Source organism: Corvus brachyrhynchos, unplaced genomic scaffold (genome assembly GCF_000691975.1).
Source record: "Corvus brachyrhynchos isolate BGI_N302 unplaced genomic scaffold, ASM69197v1 scaffold97, whole genome shotgun sequence".
NCBI classification, from domain to species: Eukaryota; Metazoa; Chordata; class Aves; order Passeriformes; family Corvidae; genus Corvus; species Corvus brachyrhynchos.
The window spans coordinates 7,509,659-7,520,814 of NW_008239758.1; the positions used below are offsets into that span (position 1 = coordinate 7,509,659).

Consider the following 11,156-nt stretch of genomic DNA (forward strand, 5'->3'; position numbering starts at 1 on the left):
CATCAGTTTTAACAAAGCATATCTAGAGCAGATAGACATCATTACTAATACAATTCTTCGAGGTGAAGGCAGGAAAATAAATTGGTTGTCATTGGGACATCATCAATATAATGAACATCTGACATGTAGACTCTTTTGTTTCAGATGACACAGACATAGATGAGTAGGAAAATTGTTAATAAGAACTGCAGACAGGACATTGCAGACTGTATCTGTCTCATGAAATGTTATTTGCTGCCAACACATTGCAGTAAAGAAAGACTTTTCTACCTGGGAATAGATGAGAAAAATAAAGTGAAGAGTCACTTTCAGGTATGTCCTGAGAAACTCTGCTCAATAACACAGTTTGAATCGTTGACTTTTTTTTACTGCATCTTGGTAGCTACTTTCATTTCAGGCAGGAAATTGGTAGTTTGCCTGTTTTTTATTTCCATTTAACCACTACAGCAACCTTTGATTTTTGGAGCTATACCATCTCCAACAGAAGTCAGTAGCTAACATTGTCATTCAGACAAACACAAAGCAGAGCTGGTTGAAGTTTTGCAAAGCCTATGGGGAAATTTTGACATGCAGAAGTGAATACCCAAATACCCTCGGCTGTCTTGGGGATTTCCGGCAGCATCTGCAGGATGTGGGGAAAAAATTCCAGGGTTGAAAACAGCTGAAAATGTTCTGCAATGGAGTCCCAGCTCAGCACTCTTTAGTCTCACTTGTCTTACGTGGATTTAAGCATGTGCTTATTGTTAAGGGTAAATGTTTAATCCAACAAGGACCCACTGCTTTTCCAAGCAGGACCAAGACTCCTTTTCTGTTTCATAAATTATTTGGGGAATGAACCTACACTCTTTCAAGTCTTTTCCCCCAATATTCATTAACAGTCTTGGATGGTGTGTACCCTTTGAATCAGTTGTTTCCTATTCAGTTCACATGATGAGTGAATTGAACCACACAATAGAATTCTTTTTCCCAATGAAACACAATGAAGGAGAAAGTTTTCTTTACTTGGAAGAATTTTAGCTCACGTCAAAGAGATTAAAGCAAAGGGGTTTATCAACATACACAGATCCCCACTTGTCAGGATACGTGTGAGCTAAAACCCCACAAGTCAGAGCAAACTAAAAGAAGCAACACCAGCAGGAAGTATCTTTATGCAACCAGAGCAGTTTGAAGCACTGTGCACACCCTGAGCTGATCAGGAGGTATAAATAACCTTCCTCATGGAATGCATCTGAGAAACCATGGCAGACAGAGTCAAAGTTTACAGGGAATGTGAAAGAGATACAGGATCAGAAGCTCAGATAAACATCCTAACAATTAGATACTAACATGGATGCTCTCCGAAGTTCTCCAAGGCACCTGGGCCCAGCTCACTCACCTCGTGGTGTCATGAGAAATAGTTTTCTGACTGGCTGCTGATGCTTCCTGTTGTTTGACAGGCAGGAAATACAATCCAATGAGCCCTTCTCACTGAAGTTTATAATTTTTGGTAGGAGATAGAATCAGAAAGTGCAGAGGAAGAGCTAGAATGTAAAATAGAATGCTGGGGTTGGGATGAGGGAGAAGAATGGAAATTGAGAAGGAAAGTTAATCAAGTTTTCTAACTCCACAGAAACGTGCCAGTTTTGAAAGGTATCAGCACATGTGGGGATGGGATGCTGTGCCAGGTAGCAGCAGGATGTGCTTCTGGAAGAGCAACTCAGCCCACTCACTGGTCCAGCCCAGGTAATAACATTCCCCTGGGACTGAGAAATGCAGCAGGATGAAATGAGAGGCTGCAAATGCAGTTCTAAAATGATTTTTCCATGTGAAAGCCCCAAGTAACATTAATCTTGATGCTGTTGTCACTTCTCAGTGTATCATCTTGGAAAGGCTTGTCATCCATTGTTCTTTTTTTATTATTATTTATTTTGTTATTTTGCAGGGCTCTAATTAGGCTGGCAGTGCTTATCTGGCATCCCCTTACTGCCCCAGGGTAACAGGGCAGTAGCCACCAACCCCAGTGACAGGCCCAGCTGGGTATGGCTTTTGTTTTCCTATGGCGAGTGCAAACGGAGCATTCTTTGTGTGCAAGTCTGAGGCTGTGTACACCTGTGTGAACTCTCCAAAAGCAAACAAATCACCTTTAGAAAGCCAAATTCCAAGGAAGAAAAGAGTTCAGCAGCTGTAAAAGGTGTCTCTGTGTTTCATTGTTGATAAAAGTAAAACCCACAGTGACTCAAACCTCAGGATGTGGTGGGAAACCAAGAAGAAAAGGAAGATAGAGAGTGGGGGAGAAAGGGGAAAAAACCAGCCTTCTCAGGATGAGGAGTTCAGACATGCCAGGTTTCTTTGGCACAAACTTTGCTGTCATGAGTGTTGCAGACATTCAATGTTTGAGTCCCTGCTTTCTTTTTGCTGGCTCTGAGCACGAAGATTTTGAAAACAGCATTGCAAAGTGTTTCAGGTTGCAAAGCTGACCAGTGAGTGTGATAAGCAGCATCCCCTTCACAGGCTGACAGTGCAGGCAGAAACCTGTCACCTGAGGGCTGTCGCCAATCTGTCACTAACCTGCATCTCCTCACTGTGGCATAAACAACAATGACCATTTTCCTCCACATCAGCCCTTTCTTAAGCTCTCCTGGGTAAGCAGAAGGCAGCCACTGGAAGGACAGGGACTTGGCAGTGAAAAAGGGAAAGGGAAAATCTGATCTGGAAATTGAGTACTAAAAGTAGGCATTGATTTCCTGTCAGAGATGTGATGTGTTCAAATTTGCTGCACTGCTTTAGATTGAAAGGCATTTACCCAGTCACAGGGACTGCCAGGTGTGCTGTGTTCAGATAAAATTATGTTTCAGGATTTGTTCCAAGGCCCTGGATTTCACTACACCAGCTCCAGTCATCTGGCTCAAGTGCAGCTTCCTTCTGAGGTGACTTGAAGCTTGGTGGCCTCGGTATTTCTCCTATGATGCTGTCAGATATTTAGCTATAGGAGCACAAGCTCAGGCACAAGGAAGGAACTAAACTATTCTAAACTATCCCATCACAGACAGTACCTAAACAACAGGATGGGTTTTTTTCTACTGAACATGTATATTCTTGACTTGCAGTGGAAGAGGAGTGCAGCTACAAGATGTGTGGAGAGCAGAACAGTGCAAGGAATGCTGAGAGTAAGAAATGGAGCAAATTGAGTGAAGTCTGTATGGGCTGGTCTCTAGTGTTCACTGGAAGGAATATTATAGGGTCTTCTGTCAGGTCTAATCAAACCTATGGAGCTGACAGATGCTGGTTCAGCACAGAGATGCAGTGCCTGGTCTCCAGAGGAGGGCTCACCCTGAGCCTCAGCAGCAGTGATGATTGCATTCTTGGTGCTGGGAATCCAGGAATGCTCAGACCAGGCACATGGAAAGTAACTAAGGAACACAGGTATTATTGATAGATTTACATTGCTACCCCTCCTCCATCAGGCCACTACAGAGGCCCAAGAGGCTCACACCTGGAGAGAGATGGAAGCCAAACAGAGCTGCTCTGCATCACCTCCACTGGTGGTGGTTACAGGAGTGGGATTTCAGCATCCCTGGGAGAAGTTTGGCTTTGAGAATAGCAGGTTGTGTCCTTTTAACTTCCAAAGAGGTTACAGGAGTCATGTGAGCTCTGAGTGTCTGGAAAGGTCCAGATACAGGAATAATTGAAGTGGTACCAAGATACCTCAGCGGACACTGACTCCTGATCTGTGCCATGCCTTGTGGAGTTTGGTCTTTGGTAGTTCAGAGATGCCACTGCAACCTGGAGGGTGTCACACACAGCTCCTTTGGACACTGCCCACAGTGGGCACGGGGAGAAGCCACAGCCTTGGCAGAAGCACAAGAGTGAGTTACCTACTGCCCCTTGCTTCTGCACCACTTTTGGCTCAGCTCTGCAACAGCATGTGGGAAGGCTAAAGGAGAAATATTTATTTTAATAGTCAGATGTTCTCATTCACACTTACATATGTGTGTGTGTGTGTGGATACCTCTCATATGTAACATGAGTGTGTTTGTTTATCAGTGCGTTTCCTGAATGGCTGCGGTTCTTTAATAGCTCCATCTTCTTATCTCCACAGATAAATAATAACATTAGACCTGATCCCTAGTTATAGTCTGAAGACCAATAACCCCCTGAAGTCTTATGGATGTCTTTAATTAGAATAAAAGCCAAGCAAAGCAATCAAAAGAAAACAAAGGGGTTGATGGAGTCTCTCTACCCACTTGTCTCTCTACCCACTCCACGTGGTTAGGAGTAGAACTGGGTAAATGTTCATTGCAAATGTTCATTGCAAATGTTTGATTTTAGACCTGTCTAGCTTTTCTTGGTATCCTGCAATTATTTTTATGCTCATTTTTTGTGCACATTTATATTCTTTGAAAATGTATACATATTTTGTATAAATGTGTTTCAACATCCTGGTAGTAAAATGTTGTTTAGCTATATTCAGGGTTGTTAAAGGCATTTGTGTGACATTCAGTATCCAAGTAGACATTTATACTTGGAGACCTGAAAACACTATAAAACAGAGGGTGAAAAATCAGAGATTCCTAGGTGATCACATAAGCACTTGCTTAAATTGTTAGAAGGCTGCAAGAGTGGACAGCATGACCCAGTGTTATTTTAGTATAAAGGAAAGGGTGTTTTAAATTTCTCATATTTTTTTTCAGGTTCTGATAAAGTTATAGTTCACTTTTAATGGCATAATCTGTGTTCAAGGATATTTTACCTTTTCTCATTTCTTCTTCAGGTGATTTGCATTGGAACAAAGTAGTCCCTTGCTGTAATGCAACTGCCTCTGGGGTTAAACACTTCTGGTCAACTCCAGCCCAGAAGCAAATCAGATCTGTTTCTTAGACAATAAAGGAAAATCAAGAGAGAAGAATTGGATGGAGGGGAAGAATTTGATTTGTGGTGGTTCTCTTCAGAAAGTACCATGAGATCTTAAAGAAGACAGCAGGATTAGAATTCCTATTGCTTGTGAATTGCCTGAACTGCATGAGTGAGCCTTAAGGAGAGCAGTAATGAAGAAATAAAACAGCTTACAAGCTACATCAGCCCCGGAAAATAGGAGCATTTCACAAATGGTTTCATCTTCTTTGACTGGTGATACCTGACAGCGATGTACAATTACTTCTTGTTGTAGTTCTTCTATTGTATCTGAAACACAAAGCCTTCACTCTAAACCTGGTTAAAGAGTAAAACAAGAGAATGCAGCAATTTCTAAACTAGCCACTAGCTCAGCAGCAGGGTTTACTCAGGCTGTTTTGATAGAGGCAAAAAAAAAATTAAAAAAGAGAATAGTTTAAACTTTTGCCTCAGGGGTTGGAAACCTATTTTTCAGGCTGGTTAACTGTCATTCTCCGTGCATCTGTTCAAATTAGCTTCAGACAGTGAAATAAATAGGAAATATGGCCCAAGGGTCCTTGGTTTTGTCAGAAGGGACTTAGAAGTGGAGGAGAAGAAGAAAGAAATCTGGTTCATGAAGGTCTGCTGGGTATTTTTGCTGACATGAAATCAAAGCTGACTGAGGGCAAGTTCATTCAATCGTCATAAACACCCAGTGGACAAGAAAACCCTGAATGTGGTGATACTGGGTGGAAAGTGCAAGACAACATGTGGTGTGAACTTCCCCAGGCTTGAACTCAGAGCTTCAAGGAAGGAAAAAGATTGCCAAGTAAATCTGGGAAATGGGTTCAGGGAAGGGGGAAAGAAAAGGTTATTTTCTCACAGTACAGAGTGGCAAAGCAGCTGAGATGTTTGCTGCAAAAGATGTGCTAATGGGCCACATCTGGGCATCGTGAGTCAGACATTTAGATCTTAGTGTCTCTTCGTGTTACAAGACATTACTGTCGACTCTAGAGAGCCAAATGAGGGAGAAGCTTGGGCACTCACACATCTCAGCCCCAGCTCAATACAACAGCTTTTCTCAGGCACAATTTTGAGCAGCTCATGACAAAATCCTGGATACTTGGTTCGTCTTCTCTCAGAGTACTACCAGATCATGGAATTGTCTTTGTTTCAAGACTCCTGTGGTACCGGTCTCCTCTCTACTCATTTTCACAAGAAAACCCTTCATCACTGCACTGATGTAAAATATTGTATGTCAGTGGTATGACACATATATGCACAACCATAGCAAGAAGCTATCAACCATAGCAAGAAGCTAACCATAGCAAGTAGCATCTCCCCACCTTTGTAAGGCTTCCCTCACCCCCTGATTTCCATGGCTTGATGCCTGGAAATTCAGTTTACCTGTTGCTCCTCTGTATCCTCTGTGTGCACAAATCAGGCTGTTCTCAACAAAGGGCGCTTATCTCTCCTCCTTTATTGGATCTGGAGTTGCTAATACATCCATCACCCTTACATAGCAGAAAACAATTAACAGATGTTTCTGTTCATTTAAGAATCAGTTTGTCTCGGTTCAATGTTTGTTTCTCACAGCACAAACATAGCTTTGCATAGCACACCTCAGGTCCAGAGTTCTTCTGGACTACCTAGAACATCCTCTAGGTCAAGCATGAAAGGCACTCCTGGAAGCAACTACATTAAAAAATATACTTTTTTTGTCACAAACATATCTTGCTATCACTGATGATTTTTCTCTAACCCATTTTAAAGTGCCTAAATTCAGCATGGAAATGTGCAGACAAAAGAGACTTAATTAATCTTATTTTTGCCTAATTTGCACCTCCAGGATATTTTGTGAGAAATAAAATGCACTTCACAGCTCTCTCTGGCATGTACTATAATTACGATCCACATTTCTATGTATCCTAATGATGATAATGATAATGATGGCCACTGTTTCCCACCTCTTTGCTGCAGGAAAAGAGCTGACTGCAACAGGATGTTCTGCAAGTTAGATTTATTCCTAGATTTATTTCTCCCCTCTCTCAGAGGTAAAATAGGTCAATATTCTATTATAGTCCAAACATGATTAACTTACTGTCCTGATATATTTTGATATTCCAGTGAAAAAGCCCTGCAAAAATCAAAATTGAACTTCAGAAATGTGACTCATTCCAAGTGTAATTTTTAAAGTTTTCTCAATCCATATTTTCCATTTCTTTCTCCAGGTTTTCTGTCTACATGCACTTTGCTTTCTCAACAGAAAAAAAAGGGAAAACAACAGCTGAGGACTGAAAATGGAAGAAAACAAAACAGATCTTAGTGCTTGTGGTTCTTCACACTGTGAGAAAAAAAATCCACGCGTTTCCTGAAAGAAAATAAAGATTGATATTTATATTTATTGCTATATGAGCTCCTTTTTGACAGGTGTGTCTTTCCTGGAGTTGTTGGAAGCCACGTAATCCAACATCTTGGGCTTTCTTTTGGGAGAAGAAAAGAAAATACCAGTGTGAGGGTATTTCTGGGTAGAGCAAACCTCTTAGGCAGTGACATATATTAAAGCAGAACTACTATAAATGTCTTGTCCATTTATTCAGATGACTCTTACAAAGAGCATTTGTGGGGTTTTGCTATCTTCTCTGACAGAAGAGAAGCTGCAATGAAAGGAAGAAATTCTTCTGTCTGTGTCCAAGGTTAAGGCAATCTGTAGAAAAGAATGAAAACAACACTGGGAAATTAATATCACATTTCAGCAAGGCCTAAATCATTATCTGCAACATTTTGGGTGACTCAGCACGTTTCCTGAGCTTATTCTTGCCTCTCTCTCCTTTCTCTGCTGTATCTGAAGTTTTCCTCCTGCTGATTGTAGGATAAATCAGGTTTATCCTACTGGGCTGGGCAGAGACACGGCACTTGCTGGGTGTTACAGATCTCCAGATCACTGCAAAGACCTCTGGCTGGGGATAAGAGGTACATGGCAAAAAACCTACAAGAAACACAACTAATTTTTAGATTCAATGACTGGATTTTGGAGTTAATGACCAGGACAATGAAAAGAACAGGAACAAATACAATCCCATGCAAGGAACAACCTTCCCTCTTTCCCCAGGCCCAGCGTGGAAATATATTGCTCCTCACTGGAAAATAAAGCTGTGAACACATTGTTAAAAATAGGATGGAACAAGGTTTTAACTTTTTGATTTAAACATGAGAACAGAATTTTTAGGATTAAGCATATTAATCATTCCAATGATATGTGATATTTGCTATCGAGGGTCAGATATGTGAAAGCTGTCTCCGTTTCTTTTTACTTATAGTCTACTACAGAAACAATTAATCATAAACATAAGCAAGACATAAGAGGGGAGAGAGAAAATTAACAGCTGGAGTGGGTAACAAAAAGAGAGAAGCATGAGGGAATGAAATAGAAAAATACACATAACCACATTTGCTGCACAGGTAATGGGAAGAAGAGCATGAATTTGTATTCTTTGAACACGTTCTTGTTGACAGAGTCCCACAATTTTTATTCGCCATAATTTCCTTCTCCAAGGTATCCATTTTTACTTCAAATCCTGATATTTCACATAATTTACATCCTAGAGAATCTTCATTCCCTGCTCTTCCTCCAGATATATGATGAGAGTTAAAATATCTAGATTATACAAAAATAGAATGAATATTCCATAAAAATCCATAACAAATATCACTAATAATGCACAAAATTATAAAATCACATTGTCATGCTCATAACAGGTTGGCTATTTTAGTTGTTCATTCTGCCAATTATTTCCTCTTAGAAGGAGAAGGGTAAACAGAGACACCAGATAAATGGCTCAAGGTGGCTAGAAATGGCTAAAGCAAAAATAATGATAGCTCAGACTGTTTCTGTATGGAGCTTGTATCCCAGCTCATGCTTATGGAACTAATTATTATATTGTGGATCTTGTTTGTCAAGCACCATTCACAAGAAGTTCTCCTTGCCCCAGAGCTGTGTAGCTGAATCCCTGATATGGAACTAAATTGGCAAACTCTTCAAAATTACTTGAAAAGTAAGTATTCGGTCAAAGGTACAGGTGAAAAGGCTGAATGGGCTGATGAAAGGTATTCCCCAAATGAAGGAAATCCTGTCCAGATGAAGAGGTCACTTCATCTGCAAGCCTTAGGCACTGCAGGGATAATAATCCCCAGGTTCAAGCGTTAACGGGAGAATAAAAGACAAATGGAGCCATTTGTCATTTATTTCCAAATAAATGCAAGTTCATTTTGCACAGAACCTTCACCCTGTCTCAACAGGCCGATCCTAGAGGGTAATTTCAGGGTAGTTTTCCCTGGTGTGTGCTTACTCAAGGTTTATATGAGTTTCTGCTTTACTTCTTGAAGGCATTGGGCTGCTCAGAGACTGGCTGGTGCTTTGTATTTTATGATGCTGCTTTTGGTGAACAAAAATCTTTGTAACAATTCCACACAGTTCTCTTGTAAAGGGATTTCCTTACGCTAAGAGAAGCACCTACAGTGATGCTGTGGACTGTGAAGGAAGCAAATGTAAGTGTGTTTTTACTGCCTTGGCGCAAGCCTGGGTACGATGTGAATGCAAGAAGGCTGAGGTTGAACTGGGGGAAATGACACCCATGAATTGATTAAAGGACTTTGCTGATATTCAGCAAGGGACACACGGTCCTGATGGAGAATGGTTGGATCTGCCCACCTGCGGGCAGGAGAGATGTGCTGGTGACTCCTACCTGCATTGGCACCAGCCTGGGAAGGTAAAGAACACCAATTAATCTTCAATCAAGCCCCTGAGAGGCACAGGGATGAGCCCAGAAGGCTGTGGCAAAAAGTAGGTTTGGTCTGCCTGGAGGAATGCTTGGAGGTCTCCTGGGCTGGGACCATCAGCTCTCCTGCTCCGTCCCTGAGAGCAGCTGCTCTCAGGAAGGAGCTGACAAGGGCTATTTTTTGTTAAGGGTGAGTAATTTTGAGGCTTAAATATAATGTTCATCTTCTGTAGCTATGATAGAGCCACTTTCTAGTCCTTACATTGAAGCCTCACATTGAAGCTGAGTGGTTTTTTTGGCTTCTAGAACCAGGTTGGTTACTTTGCATGGGGATGGAGCAACAAGTGCTCCAGCTCATTTCAACCAAGTCCCAATTTATTCCCCTTCCTTGGCAATATTGGGACAAGAGAGAAAGCAACAGCTCTTCAGCTGCCTGGGCTTTTTGTGAGCTTCCATGTTCCAAGGTTGAGCTGTTGGGATGCTTCGTGTATCTGAACATGAACATCTGAGAGCAGTGGAAATGGTATGGGGGTGGCTCCAGGGCTGTAGAACCACTCGATGCTCTGCTGAGGAGCCAGCCAGCTCATCCTATGATCATTACTGAGACCTGAGGCTCTGCACTTCTTCTGGAGCGGTGGTGGCAATGAAGGGGAAGCTGGAGTACTGACGGCCTCTTCTTTTCGCTTTTCCAGTGCTCACCAGTAAAGTGTTTGAGGGCCCTCCAGAGGAGAGGGAGGAAAATAAACCACAAACAAGAGAACCCAAACAACAAATAATCTGGTTTCTGTAGTCCGTTGCTGTAAAACAAATCAGTGCCTCTGTGGTGATAAGGAGAATTTGGTATACAGATGAACTCTGGCTTACCGAAGAGTCTAAAGTGGAGGCAAGATAATAACTAAAAAAAGAAACACACATAAACCCTTATAAAGCTCTAGGCTTGTGGCCTGTTTTGCTGTTTCCCTGCCTCCTCAAGCCCAACACACCTTCAGACATTCCTGGCTGAGTTAGCTATAAAAAAAAGCAAAACATGTCTAATTTGGATTCATAGAGCCCAGTCCTATCCTAAACAAACAATGCTGCCTGGAGTTGCTTGCCAGACAGTTGGCATATCTCGCAGATCAGCTAACACTAACAATAACGTGTTTCAAGAAGGGGAAGAGGCTGAACTTGGTCTCCCTCACCAGCTGGAATGGCAGTGTGGGGATGTGTGCCCATCTGAGCCCCTCCTCTGGAGAGGAAGGATTGGTGGAGAGCAGGTTTCTCGACCCCGGCACTGAACCCTGTGGGGAGGTGGTTTGCAAGCTGAGCTAGGAGAATAATTCCACTACAAATTGCTCCAAGTGTTAAAGCTCCAGGGAGCAGATTTAATAGCTGCCTTCAACTCCTGCATTGGTTCGTCAGACTCTGGTTTATGGGCACAGCTGGATGATGGGGAGAAAGCCAGGGAGGGGAGGTTATTCTGCACTTAAATTTGTGGAAAAATTAGTCTGCACTTGTCCAGGCTTTCCTTTGTGTTGATTCATCCCTGTA

The 11,156-nt window shown here is 42.0% G+C and overlaps 1 long non-coding RNA gene across 4 annotated transcripts in view; it reads left to right on the top strand.

Moving 5' to 3' along the window:
• Nucleotides 1–7,248, top strand: part of LOC108448737 — a 213,677-nt gene extending 206,429 nt beyond the window's left edge. For 3 of the 4 annotated variants that reach the window (XR_001864737.1, XR_001864738.1, XR_001864740.1), the window contains one exon: nucleotides 1,610–7,248. This is a non-coding gene — a long non-coding RNA (uncharacterized LOC108448737). The remainder of the gene's footprint in view (nucleotides 1–1,609) is intronic. The other variant, XR_001864739.1, reaches the window with a different exon arrangement.
• The last annotated feature ends 3,908 nt before the right edge of the window (nucleotides 7,249–11,156 follow it).